The sequence below is a fragment of the Canis lupus genome, chromosome 17, assembly GCF_048164855.1.
Source record: "Canis lupus baileyi chromosome 17, mCanLup2.hap1, whole genome shotgun sequence".
NCBI classification, from domain to species: Eukaryota; Metazoa; Chordata; class Mammalia; order Carnivora; family Canidae; genus Canis; species Canis lupus.
The window spans coordinates 42,413,983-42,431,097 of record NC_132854.1 but is presented as its reverse complement, the minus strand read 5'-3'; the positions used below and the strand labels follow the sequence as shown (position 1 = coordinate 42,431,097).

Sequence of the window (17,115 nt, the reverse complement as noted above, 5' to 3'; positions counted from 1 at the left end):
TATTTATGATAGTCACACAGAGAGAGAGAGAGAGAGAGAGAGGCAGAGACACAGGCAGAGGGAGAAGCAGGCTCCATGCACCGGGAGCCCGACATGGGATTTGATCCCGAGTCTCCAGGATCGCGCCCTGGGCCAAAGGCAGGCGCCAAACCGCTGCGCCACCCAGGGATCCCTCCTTTGCCCATTTTTTAAGCAGGTTTTTTTTTTTTTTGTAATTACATCCTATGAGTTCCTTTTATATTCTGAATATTATCTCTTTATCAGATATATGGTTTGCAGATATTTTCTCCCATTCTGTAGGTTATCTCTTCATTTTGTTTATTATTTCTTTTGCTGAGTAGAAGTTTCAGTTTGATGTAGTCTTGTTTATTTATTTTTGCTTTTGTTGTTTGTGCTTTTGGTGTCATATCCAAAAAAGTCATTGCCATGGCTAATGTCGAAAAGCTTTTTCCCTATGGTTTCCTCTATGAGTTTTGTGGTTTCAGGCCTTTTATTTAAGTATTTAATCCATTTTGAGTTAGTTTTTGTGAATGATGTTAAGATACTAGGTCCAATTTAATTTCTCTGCATGTAATTATCCAATTTTCCCAACATCATTTATCAAACAGACTTAATCTTTTCCCCATTGAATATTCTTGGATCCCTTCTCAAATATTAGTTGACCATATATGTGTTTGGAAGTTTAGTAGCAAGGCAAATAAGAGCAAATCATATTACAATACTCTGAGGACTTTTTAAGAATTTGTGTAGTATTATAAGAATGGCACTTGATTCAACTTTATTTACTTCATATTTGATTGTCTTATAAAATACTATTCTTCTTATTTCCTAAGTCTATTTATTTAAAAAAAGAGTCATAGACAACGTAAATCTTTGTTATGAATTAGTTACTTTTTTTTCACTTGAAAGGTTCTTGCATGCCTCTTTCAGAAAATATAAGAGTTATTTTAAGCTCCATATATAAGTGTTGGACCCATTTTGTGGGCAGAGAGATTATTTTTCTAAATGTAAACTATAATTCAAGTATGTGTTTGGTAATCAAAAATATGGCAATAAGATGTTAATATGTCTACAAAGATTTGGGAAAGATTTCTAACCACTTCATTTTTATTTATCTTTAGTACCATAAAATCCTTGCTTTGACTCTAATATATGCCATTGTGCCCTTCCCTGCCACAAAGAAATAGATATTTCTTTGTGATCAATAGTTTTGCCCAAAACCTCTAGATATTTTTCTTATATGAATAGCTACAGTTAAGCCTTAATTTTGTATTTGTACTGGCCAAAAAAAGATTGATATTGACTAAGAATGAAGCCTATGTTTAGAATATGACAAGTATAGGGAATCCCTGGGTGGCTCAACTGTTTAATGCTTGCCTTCGGCCCAGGGCGTGATCCTGGAGTCCTAGGATCGAGTCCTGCATCAGGCTCCCTGCATGGAGCCTGCTTCTCCCTCTTCCTGTGTCTCTGCCTCTCTCTCTCTCTCTCTCTGTGTCTCTCATGAATAAATAAATAAAATCTTAAAAAAAAAGAATATGACAAGTACATTTGTAGTTTGTGTTGGTAACTTCAGCGAGAAAAAAATATAAACTTTGTTTTACTTATTTTTTCTTTCCCTTTCTCATTTAGCCCATAGATTGAATAAGATATCCTTCAAAGCAATGTATAAATTAATTACATTATAAAATTTTTCTCTTCTTATAACATGCAAAATTAGATATAATACATAAATCAGACTTGTTTATTTTTACATCAGGAATGGCATTTTGCTGTTAATATTATACTAACTCTTAATAATGAATTTGATTTTCCCAAATTGATGAGGAAATTGCTGATTATATGAAGTTTCCATATTTAGTAAAAATGAATATTAATATTGTAAAATGATGAATTGCTAATATGGGACATTGAGCTTGCAATCAACTATAAAATATCCCTCCTATAAAAGACAAGAATTTATAGTGATAATTTTAGAACTTAATACCATTTCTAATGCCATGAATAACAAAGGAATAGGTAATTCTGTAGCTCTTCTTAGGGAGAAATAATTATTTTTCTTTAAAAATGCTTATTTTGACTATTTTGGGGGAAATAGCATAATTGTGTGATCATTACCAACATTTTATTTTAAAATGTGCTCCAAAAAGAAAGGAAAATAAAAAAAAAATATGCCTGCTTGGTGGTAGAAGAAAAATGTCTATCAAAAAATTATAAAAGTGATTCTTAATTCCTAACTACAAGTAGTCAGGAAGTGTTTCATTAAATTGAGCTCCATTTCAGTTAGAGGGTATTATTGTATTGGTTTTCTTTAACAGCAACACGGTATCACTGTTGGGATATAATTCTGTTTAAACATATAAGAAATATAACCTTAACAGACAGAAGGAGTAATCTCTTTAAATTGACATTAAGGAAAAGTGATTAAAATCCTGCTAATGAACTAAGTATGATATATACAACTAGGTATAATATAAATTCAACCCAATAAAGTATCTTTTAAATACATATATCAGACTGTATACATTTAGATATTTCTATACCCTAAATTGTTGAAAGAAAAAAAGGCAGAAAAAGTAGATCTATGACAAAAGATTAATATCTGGATATTTGTGTGAAGCACCATCAGATCCTGCCTTGTCTCCCTATGTTGGCCAGGTGTTCCAGCCCAGAGATTGCTGTAACAACCGGCACTTTGCTGCAGCAACTGATTTCATGTGGGTGGGTCCTTACCAACACCCAATCTATAAACTTTTTGCTTCTGAATATGGTCCTTCCCTGTTGACCTTGGGCCATGAAATGTCTTGGCTCACTTGCATGAGCAACTTAAATTTTGGAGTCCATTAAAATCTAAGAGTGTGAATTTTTTACTAATAAGATTTAGGAGCCAGTTCCATAAGTTCTTAGCCTTCCCTCTCTTGTATAGCACTTGCTGAGATGCACTCATTTTATTGCTACTTAGAGTAATGTCATGAGATCAAGTAGTCAGTACATTTTCTACCAAATGATAAGCATCTTTACACTGTCTCTCCTTCTTGGCCTTCTTATCCCCTTGTCCTTCACTTCCACTTCTTCGATTTATACTTCCTTAAAAAAACATCATCATATAAACTTTTGTCTCAGGCTCTGCTTTCTGGGAATTCACACTAAAACAACATGTGAAAAAAATTGTTATGATAAAAAAGACCAGAGATCAATTCTATAATACAATAATGAGGAAATAACATGAAACATAATTCACAAACCAACAAATGCTGCCAAAAAATGAAAAAAGACCACCCTCATTACTTATGAAATTCAAAGTAAAAAGTGATCTTCCCAAATGTAACTGTTTTTTAGTTTAATAAAATCATCAAATAGTGCTAATTTTGAGGGAGGCATCATAATTGTCAAATAAAATGGAAATTATGTAAACATTCTGTCTTCAAAAAATCCTAACAAGTGTTTAGTGAAAGATTACTATAGGACAGATATTTTTCTCCGTGCTTTGCATGTATTGAATAATCTAATCTTTAAACCAATTCTGCTATGGGTATTATTGCTACAATTTCTCAGATAAAGGGTGGAGAATGAGGGTTGAAGTTAAGATTCAAACTCCGCAATCTCACTAAGGAAGTCCTGTTCTTTACTGTCCGCACTGCTGCCTGTTGTGGATTGTAGATGCTATGGAAGCCTGTAGGCATCTGTACTTCCTGCTTCAGCTTCAGGATATCCACCTGGTGCTGACTCCAGTGCCCAGCCTTCAGGTATCCAAGGCAACCACCCTGAACTCAAAGTTCCAAAACACATAGCCTGTGAATGGGGTGATTAATCTTGTTTATGCCATGGACCCCTTTGGCAGTCTGATAAAATCAAGGGATACCTTCTGAGAATAATACTTTTAAGTTAAAATACATAATATAGAGAGTTATAAAAGAAGTAATTTTATTTAAATATGGTTTATAAAATATTGAAAAATTAAATTTTTGATGTAACAATATATATGCTTCTTTAACAAGATTTTTGCGTTGGTTCTAATAGCTGATTTCAAAAGATTGTCTCACAGTGACTCTAAATGATATTTCAAGATATCGCTACAAGACTTCATGAGACCTGAATTAGAACCTCTACCAAAGATTTCATAAAACTTGATTTTGGAGACAGTGTTTGGCTAGAGTGGACTGGAATTGGGATTTCCTTTCCCCAGGTCAGTTAGGCTCAGATACTACCTTAGCAGATTAGGCTTTTATTAACTAATTCCCCCAGAGGGCAGGCCTGTGGAGAAGAACAGAGTGTTCTGGTATATTTTAAGATGAAGCCTTTCTCTCCTCTCCCTCCTGGAAGCATGAAGGGAATTTTCTTCAATATTTACTGTGAAAACTTAGATAAGCTGCTAGAGATAAAACTCACAAAAGTGTGGGGGCATCTCTATAACTAAGTCCCCCCAGAAATTTTAACTCACAGAATTGTCCACATTGAGACTCTGGAAATTTGTAAGTTGCAGACTAGGATTTTCTGCCCCAGCACTGGTTCTCACAGCAATTTCTAAATTTCTACTCCTGAGTTTCCTCTCTAGTAAGCCGTGACTCCCTGGATTCACCTTTGTCTCCACTCTCAGAGGCAGCAGTTTTCTCTTATGAAGATTCAAGAAGAGTTGTAGAATCTTCAATTTTTGAGTGTTGACAAGCCAGTGGCAACATCCAAGTTCTTCACATGTGGAAATGGAAACTGGAAAACTGGAATCCTATTTTTTTGTTTTTGGGAAGAAGGAAGAACAGAAGGAACAAAGGAGGAAGAAAGGGAGGGAGGAAGGGAATACAAAAATTCTTAACGGGGCAGGATAATCCAAGGATTTAGAGATTGTCTCATAGAAGCTAAGCAAAGGCCAAAACTTTCTTCAGAATGTACAGTGTTGGACACCCATGACCTGATGAGTTAATCCTTTACTGTGCAATCACCAACTGTTTGTACATTTCTGTCTTTGCTCACACAAATGCATTTAGGTTTGTCCTATCCTTCAAAAAGAGATAAAGGAACCACTCAATGTGAATTTCTTCTAGCATGGGCATTCTCTTAATCACTTTTGTATCCCTAGTGTATATATAGTGCCCAAAATATGGTAGTGACCCAATAAGTGCTAAAAAATATCTGAAGAGAAATAAATTAACCTCTTGTTTTTTTTTTCATTGCTGTTATTCAGGAAGTGTGTAATGAAATGCATCATTACCTAATGTAGGGATACACTTGCATTATAGTCAACAATTGTTCATCTTACTGAATTAGGACATCTATATATTTTACATAACAGAAACAGGTGAAACATGGCAAAGAGTAATAAGAATGAAAAGTAAAGCAGGTCATATGAAATATGATTAAGAATACATGACATTAAATATTATTTTGGATAATTTTCAAACATTCCTGTAAGTTTCATAATATTCTAATAGATCAGAGGTCTGCAAACGCTATCCCACCATCTAAATCTGGTCCAGCAGTTCTTACTCCTAAAGAAAGATTATTGGATATTGGAGTACAGCCATTCCCATTCATTTATGTATTGCTCTAAGGCTGCTTGTGCACTAAAATTACAAAGTTGAGTAGTTGCAAGAAGACTAGAGATCATATGGCCCACAAAGCCTGAAATATTTGTTTTCTAACCACAAAGTTTGGTTACTCCTGATGAATAAAAAAATTATAACCACAAACTCAAAATATATAGTTTGAATCGTTTGGTTGCACTCCGAAGCAAATATGTTTAGTGTTACTGAATGTCAAAATTAGATTCTCTTCTTAATCTATTAAAAATTCCAAACAAATAATTGCTAACATTAAAAAGCTTTCATATATAGTTATATCAGAATTTTCTCTATTATATACTCTCTTATTTCTTTGAAAGGGGTTAATTTCCAAATATTTTTTATACATTGTTCTTCATGTGATACAAACACTAGCTTTTATCTATAAGATCTAAAGTTATGATAATATTTTAATACTGTTATTTCAACTTCAGCAGTAATATTGATATTATTTTTCACTCAATGTGTACTTAGTGATGAAAGAATGGTTCCTTTTTTTCCCCACTAAATTCAATTTTTGCATCCATAGCCATTTCTTTTTTTTTTTTTTTTTCCTTCGGTGACAAACCCTTGCTTGTTAGAGACCTGGATTTTATTTTTTTTAATTTTTGTATAAATTTATTTTTTTATTGGTGTTCAATTTGCCAACATATAGAATAACACCCAGTGCTCATCCCGTCAAGTGCCCACCTCAGTGCACGTCACCCATTCACCCCCATCCCCCGCCCACCTCCGCTTCCACCACCCCTAGTTCATTTCCCAGAGTTAGGAGTCTTTCATGTTCTGTCTCCCCTTCTGATATTTCCCACACATTTCTTCTCCCTTCCCCTTTTCTATTGGCCAGGGAGGCTGAGTGAATTGAAATTGTTTCAGAGGGAATATAAGGGAAGGGAGAAGAAATGTGTGGGAAATATCAGAAAAGGAGACAGAACGTAAAGACTCCTAACTCTGGGAAACGAACTAGGGGTGGTAGAAGGGGAGGAGGGCGGGGGGTGGGAGTGAATGGGTGACGGCACTGGGGTTATTCTGTATGTTAGTAAATTGAACACCAATAAAAAATAAATTAAAAAAAAAAAAAGAAATTGTTTCAGATCTGACAATGAGCAAGTATTCTCTGTGACGATGTTTCTTTGAGTAGGGTTTAGTTGGTTGGATCAAGGGGATAATACTGTGTAAGGCTCATACCAATGGAATGTCAAGCAGCAGTCAGCTAGATAAAGTTCTAGTTGCTTAGCCATTACTTTAAAAGAGATGTAGCAAGAGGATTGGGAAAAGATCCCAATTGACACTCAGATCACAGCTTTAGAAATAGTCTGGCCACAAATATGAGGGATGGACATCGTTATAGGTTACAGATGTTTGACCAAAAAAAAAAAAAAAAAGGTTGTATTTTAATTAAATAACAATTTAATTAAGAATTAAATGACAATTTTGGGAAGTGGACTATTGGGCTTTGAACTAGATACTTGGAAACATGGATTAAGTTAGGAACCTAGAGTGGCTTAAAACCACTTCCTGGTACTATGCTATGAGGTCAGAGTGGGCACAACCAAAGCAGATGTAATGAATAACCAACAATCTAGTTCTTTGTTATATAACCTTTTTTTTTTTTTTTTTTTTAAGCAGAAATCTAAACCTGGGGACAAGTGAAAGCATAAAGTGGAATTAAATGCTCTAGAATTCAAGATTAAAATGACACAGGGTCATGGATTCAGAAAAACCATTACAAATTATGATTTATCTTCATTTTTTTTAAGTTTTGATTTATTCATAGAGACAGAGAGAGAGAGAGAGAGAGAGAGAGAGAGAGAGGCAGAGACACAGGCAGAGGGAGCAGGCTCCACGCAGGGAGCCCTACGTGGGACTCGATCCAGTGTCTCCGGGATCACGCCCTGGGCTGAAGGCGGCGCTAAACCGCTGAGCCACCGGGCTGCCCGATTTATCTTCATTTTTAAAAGGTTATTTAACTTCTCTCTCATTGGGAGTCGAAAAACATTCACAAAATGCCCTGTATTTCTGGGCAACATGTGTAATGTTGACCAGTTTCTCTCCTTGATTACATTCTAATTACTGTTTTCTTTTTTCTCTCGAGAATCTAGAAGGAATCTTGTTTCCTTTCTGGCTTTTGTTTCTCTTTCTACCCAATATTTATTTATATGTACAGCATAAAAGAAGTATAGTACCATGAATTTACCAGAAAATAAAATTAGAACCGTGTCAGCCAAAATTAATGAAGTGAAAAACACTGTGACAACAAAGAGATTAGATGGGAAAGACCTTGAGAGTAAATACTGCTGTTTCGCTATTTCTTTCATCACTTGAATCTGTTGCTACTCAGTGAAACAAATGCAGATATAGGCTCCAATCAGGATTAGAAGTGTTTAGACTGTACTAGGATGGAATTCTATCCATCATAATATTAATATTAATATTTCATGGGAATTATTGGACAATTTTTATAGAGTGTTCTTGTTTTAATAAATATACAGGGAATGAATTCTGAATTCAGACAGCCTAGGTTTGATCCTGGAGTTGCCACTTAATAAATACACTCAATCACTCTGTCCTTTGGATCATCTCATCTGAAAATTGGTGGGAGAATAAAAGCACCCATTTTTTATATTGGGGAAAAGAAGTAGGTTATTTCAATTAGCATTTGCACTTGTGCCTGACATGAAACAATTGTTCAAAATCAACACCAGACAGTACCTTGTAACATGAAAAATGGAAAAAATGTAGATATTCATAAAATCCAAAATCTATTTTGGTAAGAAAGTCATATGGGGAGATTTGTCTGAATCCTTTGGAAACTAAGTTACTAATTTAAAGTGGGGATGTAAAGGTTTTTCATATCAAGGGCTATCATGGCTCTTGCTATTGGCTGCAAGTAACAGAAACCAATTCAAGCCTAAAAAATGCAAACAATAACTAAAATAGTGTATTATTTGCCTACCATTAGGTAGGAAAGGAATCCAGTTTTTTTTTTTTTTTCCTTTTTTCGGGTTATTTAATTAACGCATGCCTTTCCCATAAGTTAATTCCCTCATTGCGGTAAGATTGAATCAGACAGACATTGAAATATCCTGGGTCCTGGTTCACACCCAAAGAAAGGGAAAACTCTTTCTTCTCAACCATTGAATATGAGTCTTTCCCTTCAAACTGGTCATTTTTTGTTCACCTGCTCCGTGTACCAAATGGCTTAATTAACTACGCTTACTCCTAGAGGTCAGGAGCAGAGGATTGGAGAAGTTTCCCCAGTTCCGTGCAGTTCTGTGGCATTTGAGAGAGCCTGACCTGAGTATTTGATTGAAACATAGTAGGAAGGGGCAAATGCTAGAGAGACAAAAACATAGTCCAGTACAATAATAGACACTTTGATTATATCTCACTGATTTTATTCTAGTAGACTGCCTTTTTAGCAGGGAAATTGTGCACTGTTGGACTAAGTTGTTGCTGATATAAAGAAACTTCTACACAGAAAGGTCTTTCCCACCTGTGCACTCCTGACTGGATTTTTATCTTTTTAAGCAGAGTGACAGGCTATTATATGTAACCTTGACACACTGTAAATTTATGTGTAAAGAACTGATAAATATAATTTCCTCTAAATATATTTTGATTAGGAAAGTAGGAAAAGAAAAAAAGAAGCTTGAAACATTTCCTAGGGTGTTATATTACAGAAAGAGAAAAGAATAAATGTGTGGAATAGGAATTTCCCTCATTGCTAAGTCTTTCCAGGACTGACACTCAGATGAAACCTGTTTATTTGAAGTATTAAATATTATTTAATCATCAATCCTGATTCTTTTTTAAAGGAATAAACCTATGGGAGAAAGAGCAAGAAGAGTTAAGTGGGCAGAGAATACATAAATGTATGTATAAATAGAGCCATGTGATTTAGGTATAATTAGATTTTATGACTTAACTCTTGTAATTTTCTCTATTTTGCATTTAAATTTGGAAAGATACGTGATCTCAACTCAAATATATTTTATGGGGCAAAGTGGTGTTTAATTATATGATGCTGGTCATCTTGAGAATAGATTTAATACATATCTAGGGTTTAATCAAAACATTAAACTCATTAGAAATTGTCTCCCGCATTTTTTGGCTTTATGCTTGAAATCATTTGTGTTCTTTGTTAAATTCAAAAATCTATAACAATAAAGTTAAAAGAGGGAAAATCACAGTGGTGTCATATAGAAGGAAAGAATATTTAACAGTCTTTATTTTAAAGTTTAATTGAGCACAAGGAGTAGAGATCTAAAAGTGCCAAATTACTTGAAGTATTTATGAATAAAATAGCATATATTTTTAAATAATAAAGATAACAATAATGAAGTCAAATAATATCCTGCACCTGGACACAATTTTTAAATATGATTATATATTTAATTCAATTTTTCCAATAATGTTCCTATTAGATTTAGAATGAATTTATGTTTAGATTCCAAATTAATTCCTTCATCAAATATTAGAGAAATAGATTGTATTTTGTGGGGGAATGCTGCTATCAACTGTTGTCTGCTTACTAATCATGGGACTTGTGTATCCTCTATTTCATCTTTCTTTGAGTTTATTGATTACTCCATCGACTTTTCTATTTCCAGCCTGTCTGTTCATTGAGACTGGTTTGCACCATTAGCAAAATATACAATTTATGTGTTATTCCTCCTCTCAATACCCACTTTTAAAATTAGGTTTTAAAATATAGTAAATGCTTAGCATTAAAACAAATATTTTAAACTTTGCAATGAGGTAAGTTCCAGTTTTTTCATAAATTGAATGGAATATAAGCTGTTTTCAAGGTAAATAATGAAGCTTACTAGAAAATAGCTTATTGTTTATAGAAATAAATACATTAGAGTATTTAGATAGGAAAACATATATTTGTAAAATTGAAAGATATGCCTCAAGGCTGTTTAGATAAGAATATTTTTTTTTAGATAAGAATATTTTTACTGCTGGTATTTAATCTTTATTGGTATTCACTATGATTCAAAAATTTAAAAATATATGACATTCAATAATTTAATATATCATTTATATTTTGTATGATACAAGGTAAAGAGCCATACAATTGATATTTTCTCCATTTTTTCTTAGGCATATGCACTCTCATAGCAATGAAGGTGACATAATTCAATAAGTAGGTTTTTTTCCTTATGACAATATTTTATTCATGATTAAAAAACATGAAAGTTAGCTCTAAATTATCAGAGCTTCTCCCATTATGTTATTAATAGATTTTCATATACTGGACTACATGTAGTCCCTATTGTAAATCAAAAGATCTGTATAAATTACATTCACAAATTGTATCATAGCATATTTGTACAATCTAATCAAAGAGTTAAAACTAATCAAGGCCTAGTTTTCTATTTGAAATAGGTTTTTCTACACAGAGAAAACTAATAAAGCAATGACTTTGAAACAAATCTGCCTCATTTAAGTGTGCTCAAAAACATGTTTCCAAGTGGCATAGACCTTTAGAAGTTAACAGTAATGACTGCCCATGGCATGAAGAGGCAACATTCTTAAATTCAGGTATTGTTAAGTTGAAAGCTACATGTGGGCAAGGATTCTTATTTGTTTTACTTTCTGTTCAGTGTTAATTTTCTTCAGTTGCTCTGGTTTCCAAACACGTATCCAAAGATGGTCTCCTCAAATCAATATGTGTTGTGCTAAATAATTAAATGAATACATTTTATTGCTGCTTATTCTCTGCTCTTTAATTCAGAGGTGCTTTTGCAACCAAATTTAGATTCTAAAAACAGTTTTTAGGCATTTACTTCCCAATGGTCCTTGATGCTAGCAAGTCCATGGCATGTATTGTCTCAAAGATTGGATGAATACTCTTAGAATTAAAAGGTCTGTGGACTCTCTTTATAGATTATTCCTGAAATCCAGTGTAGAGAAGAGCGTTTTAAAGGCAACGTTTAATATCGTATAATCCAACCATTTAATGTATGTACTTATTTGAAAACCTGCATTTTATATCAAAAATAGCTGAGGGGCACCTGGGTGGCTCAGTCAGTTAAGCATCTGCCTTTGGTTCAGGTCATGATCTCAGGGTCCTAGGATCAAGCCCTGAGTTGGGCTCCCTGCTTGGTGGGAAGTCTGCTTCTCTTTCTCCCTCTGCCCCTCCCTCACTGCTCCTGTGCACTCTCTCTCTCTCTCTCTCCCCCTCTCTCAAAATGAAAATGAATGAACAAAATCTTAAAAAAAAAAAAAAAAAGCTGAGACTGTTGAGAGTAAAAAACTTTAAAGATAGAGTTAGGGTACAATGAAGGCAATTCCAGAAGCTCGGGTACACCAGTTAAATTTTGCAACTTGGAAGAACAGGTGGGGGGTTCACTTTGGCAGCATATATGCTAAAATTGGAAAGATTCAGAGAATATTAGCATGGCCCCTGCACAAGGATGGCATGCAATTTTTAATTTGTGAAGAGTCAGATGCGTAGAAGGTATGCTGTAGACAAAGGACAGGGGAACTACTCAAACTGATTTTGGAGCTAATCCTTTCCCTAGTCTGAGAGCTAGCAGGAGGATGCTCCAAAGATTCTATGTGAGGGAGATTTTTGGGAAGGGACCCAAGAACTCAATCCCTGGGCTAAATCTCTAGGTTATAACTAAAAGGGAAGCAATAAAAACAAACAAAAAACCATCAGCTTGAGAGGCTAGAGTTACATACTACCAGGAATAGCACTGCATTCAGCACATTATCAGAGAGGAAGAGTAGCAATGGAGATAGAGTTGCCCAGGCAGATCTCACCCCCTAGGGCAGCCTGCAGAGTCCAGCATACCAGAGTTCAGGAAAGGAGGCTTCTCTAAGTCTTCCCATCTCCTCTAAAGGATAAAAATGTGGGTTAGATTAAAGAGAGTCCCGTTCGTATTCTGGAAGAGGGATAAGGCAAAGACAGAGTATGTGGAGCTGGCTCTCCAGGTCCAAAGTATCAATAATGATTGATGTACGCACACACACAGTGTCGGTATAGACAGAGAATAGTTATGAGGCTTCTCACTTCTTTCCTCCTTGAATTAAAGAATATGTGTAAACCCACAAACTCCAGGGAGAAATAAAATATACAGATGAAGGGAGAGAAATCTGAGAGCCTTGACTGAAAAGGATTATGACAAAAGTAACCTGGTTCCAAATAGAATGATATCAAGTTTGTCTTTTTCTATTGGACAATAGTGATTATCCTGCCATCTTTGAAAACTAGGTCCTATCATTTTTACTTAAAGAGAATGTACAGATAGGTATTTCTTTACACACCTGATTCAAAGAAATATAAATTTCATGCACAATAAATTTATAATATGTTGTTAAAAGGTCTGTAAGTGGTTCTATATTTGAGTCAAAACTTCCCTTACTACATTTAATCAGTATCACCTGAAGCACTTTTTAGTTAAAACACAGATTGCTGGACCCCCAAGGTGGAGACTGAAAATTTGCATTTTTAACAGTTTTCCAGGTGATGCTGATGCACCTTCTTGTATGACTTTCGCTTTAGTCAAATTCTCCAATGTTTTTGTCATGTTCACTATTTTCTATTTTCTATTTTATTTTTACAGTTATACTGTTGAGTGGCAGTTAAATTAAATCACAACGTATGAGATGTGCCCAGAAAAAAATTGCTGCCTTTTGTGGAATGGTGCTTTCCTAAATTTTATCTGGTCATTTCCACTTGTCCTCTTAGGTGGAAGGGTTCATGCAAGATTATATTAATCGAAAGTACAACTTGGGTGATTGTGCCAAATTATCTACTAATATTTGTTTTAGTAAATAAACAATAACTTTATTGAAATAGTGCAGAACATAGTTGTATCTAGGATAGAAAAGAGGGTATGTTTGGGTAAAGCATAATTTACTCATATGTTAGGTAACAAGGAATAGTTGATGCCAAAAAACAGCAAATGTCCGAAAAGTATTTGATGGGTTAATAGAGGTGACATGCTCTTTGCACTATGAATAAGCACTAGAAAAAAGTCTTTAATTATTCCCTTTACTTCTGTATCATAGAAAAATCAACCATTTTTTTCCAATAGACTGTATTATATACATTGTGTTATACACCTGATTCAGTTTGAGAGGCAGGATCAGAGGATTCCTTGATAGACTATTGAAGTAAGAGAATAGAAAGTCCTTCTCGGGGATGCCTGGGTGGCTCAACTGTTAAGCCTCTGCCTTTGGCTCAGGTCCTGATCCCAGGTTCCTGGATAGAGTTCCGCATCGGGTTCCTTGTGGAGAGCCTGCTTCTCCCTCTGCCTGTGTCTCTGCCTCTCTCTCTCTCTCTGTGTCTCTTATGAATGAATGAATGAATGAATGAATGAATGAATGAATAAATGAATGAATAAATAATAAATAAATAAGTAAATAAATAAATAAAACAAGCACTATATACATAGAGAGAGGTATATATACACATATATATGTAAATATATTAAGTATATATGTATATGCTTAAGATTTTCCAGGCATTGTTCTAACCATGTATAACTTATGTTAATCTTCACAACAAGCCAATGAGATGAGAGCACACTGCATAAACATTTAAGTATTTTGCCCAATATCATCCATCTAGTAACAGGAGTAATTAAAATTAGAATCTGGCATTTGGGGAGGAATTCTTAATGTCAACAAAATTGAGATTTTCTCTTTCAAGAATCTATTACCATACCTACCATGAGGCTATTATCAGATGCTGATCCCCTTAATTAACTGATCATGATAGTTTTCTTCTCCTAGATACCTCTGCATAATTGCTTACTCTTAGTGGACTTTCTCATTTTCCATTTCATTGAATTTTCTAATTTTCTTCCTAACTTACTCACTTTTGTTTTATGTCTGACTCATGGGTTCCCCTATTCTTACCCTTTGATAAATGAATGCATTTTCAAAATTAAGACCTCAGTCTTCTGTTTTTCCTAGTTTATTTTTGTAATCTCACCTATTTCTAGGTTAACAGTTTGCATTTTCAAGAGATACCAACATTTCCCATCCCAATGTTCTTTTTCAGTATGAACCTGTCATTTTCCCATCAGGAGACAGAATTTAATCTCCCTCTCCTTCAATCTAGACAAGCTTATAACTGCTTTGACCAACAGAGTATGTGGGAAGAAAGCTGTATATCTTCTAAGGCTAGGTCAAAAGAGGCTATCAGTTTTAACTTTGTTCTGTTGGAACATCAGTCTGAGCAAAGCTAGTTGACATGTAAGAAGTCCAACTACCCTGAAACTACCGCTGGGTTTAATATTTCCAGGTGTAATATTTTTCAGCCTTTCAGACATTTCTGCTTATGCATGAAACAGGTGAGCAAACCCATTTTACGCCATTCAAATGAACTCAACCACCAATGGGATACAAACGAGTAACCTCATATAATGAAATAAGAAGCAAAACCTTAGGCTTCTGTATTTATCTTAAATAAATTGCTTTCATGTCAAACCCTGCCCATATTTCTGATCCACAGAATCTTTAAAAAATGATGATTTAAGTTTAATCCATTAAATTTGAAGTGGCTTATTGTGCAATAATATTAACTTGAATTCCCATGTATTCTACAACCCCCATTTTACAGCTTAACTTCTAATAATATTCTATTCCCATCTTTCCCTCCTCCTATTAAATTCTTTTTACTTTCAAACCTTATATTCAATATACTTATATTAGGCACTGGACACATTAGCATAAGTAAGATTCAATCTTTTCCCTCATGTCTTATTGGAAAATAAATGTTTTATTTGAGAAGAAAAAAGAGCAAATATAACATATTGGATTAAGTTAATCTTAGAATTAAACAAAGGCATTTGGAAGGAAATAGGAAACACAACTGATACTAAGTGGAGTCATGATAGAATTATAAAAGCAAGCATCTCTGCTCACATATTGAGTTGGAGAAAGTAAACCAACTGCATTAGTGTAGGGGTAGGCATTTTGGAGAAAGGACATTAAAATAACAGAGCTAGCATAAGTAACGAATGTATAGGTTTATACTGGAAATTACAAGCGGTTTGGTGTTAGAGCTATGAGTTATGCCACTCTAATTCCTAAAGATGTCATAATACAAAATGTCATTATATAAAAATGCCATAATATAAAAATAGGAAGAGACAAGATCATGGACATAATGGATTATCAGGATTCTTTTTGTAAATAACTAAGTCTCAGATTAGAGTACAAGAATTATTGAGTACAAGGTGAGCACTTCTGAGACTATTGATAATAAGGAATCAGTGTTTTTCCCTCAGTTTGCCATTGATCAATACTTTTATAAAATAAAGTAGAAATAAAGTTACTGGAAAAGTGAAATTAAAGTGATACATAAACTATAAAGCCCTTAATTTTTATCATTACAGTCAATGGACATAGGATCACTCTATCAAATTACTATAAAATTTCAAATTTAATACCTTTAATATAAGTAATTATCTAGTGTAGACACATAACAATTTCTGAACTAAAATTAGTCCGTGAGTGACACTGCAATAAGGGGATCCAGCCATCCAGCCAGGTGGCTGGTGAGTTGGGAAGACTAATGTGGGACATCTGGGTGACTCCGTGGTTGAGTGTCTGCCTTTGGCTCAGGGAGTTATCCTGGAGTCCCAGGATCAAGTCCCAAATCGGGGGAGCCTGCTACCTCTCTGCCTGTGTTTCTGCTTCTCTGTGTCTCTATCCTGAATTAATAAATAAAATATTTTTAAAAAGGAGAAAGACCAATGTATCATGTTCTCTTACTATAACCAGAAGTGTAAAGGGTAGAAATACTACTAGAATTACTAAAGAGTTAAAATGCTTATATTTTGGATACTCTCAAGCTAAACCAAGGGTGATCCTCAACTTTGTGCCTTAGACAACAGAATAAAAGTTATCCCTCTCGATGGTCTTTCTGATGGGGCAAATTGAAGTTTTAGAGCAGGATATGGTAGGGTATAAGAGCAGAGATTCTGGATTACCTGCTGGTTTCTTACATGACTTACTGGTCATGTGACTTCAGGCATAGAATATAGGCTATTCATACTCAGCATTCTATATTCTCTATAAGAAGGAAATAGTAACAATTGCAAATGCTTCATATTCTGCCTGCCTGCTTGATAGCTTCACCTGAGTTATGTCAGGTCAAAATCAATAGTAAAATTATTCACAGACCTCCACAAGTTAAGTGTACCTTGTGAGCATTATTTTTGGTAACGGCCCCACAATAAACTAGAAAAAGCTATTCTCAAAATTTAGCTTATTTTTAAAATATTTGATACATTTAATGAATGACTAATTCCATTGATTCTACTACTCAACTAAAATTATCCTTTCTATTCCTTGAATCATTGCTCTACTACATGTACTCTCACTCGTGTATGTATATAGGCCATATATTCTGTCTCAGTCTATGGACAAAAATAAGCCAGACTCCCCACATCTTTCATAGTGGAGGACCCATAGTGTTTATTGTGGACCCCTGCAGCCTGCCCCACAGAAGACACTGGCAGTTTTTGCCACTGAAGTAAGTAACCAACAACCATGCTGCCCCATACACATGGAGAGAGAAAGCTGCTGTACACCC

At 34.6% G+C, this 17,115-nt stretch overlaps 1 long non-coding RNA gene and 1 pseudogene across 2 annotated transcripts in view; one reads left to right on the top strand and one right to left on the bottom strand.

The window, feature by feature from the left end:
* LOC140608048 (uncharacterized) overlaps window positions 1-16,559 on the bottom strand; it is a 110,224-nt gene extending 93,665 nt beyond the window's left edge. Inside the window, exons 1-2 of one of the 2 annotated variants that reach the window (XR_012009996.1) lie at window positions 16,511-16,559; window positions 4,577-4,720 (exon numbers count right to left, since the gene is read on the bottom strand). This is a non-coding gene — a long non-coding RNA (uncharacterized lncRNA). Of the gene's footprint in view, window positions 1-3,605; window positions 3,734-4,576; window positions 4,721-16,510 lie in introns of those variants that run through there. The other variant, XR_012009998.1, reaches the window with a different exon arrangement.
* On the top strand, window positions 11,905-11,997 carry LOC140608499 (U6 spliceosomal RNA; annotated as a pseudogene).
* Window positions 16,560-17,115: the final 556 nt, after the last annotated feature.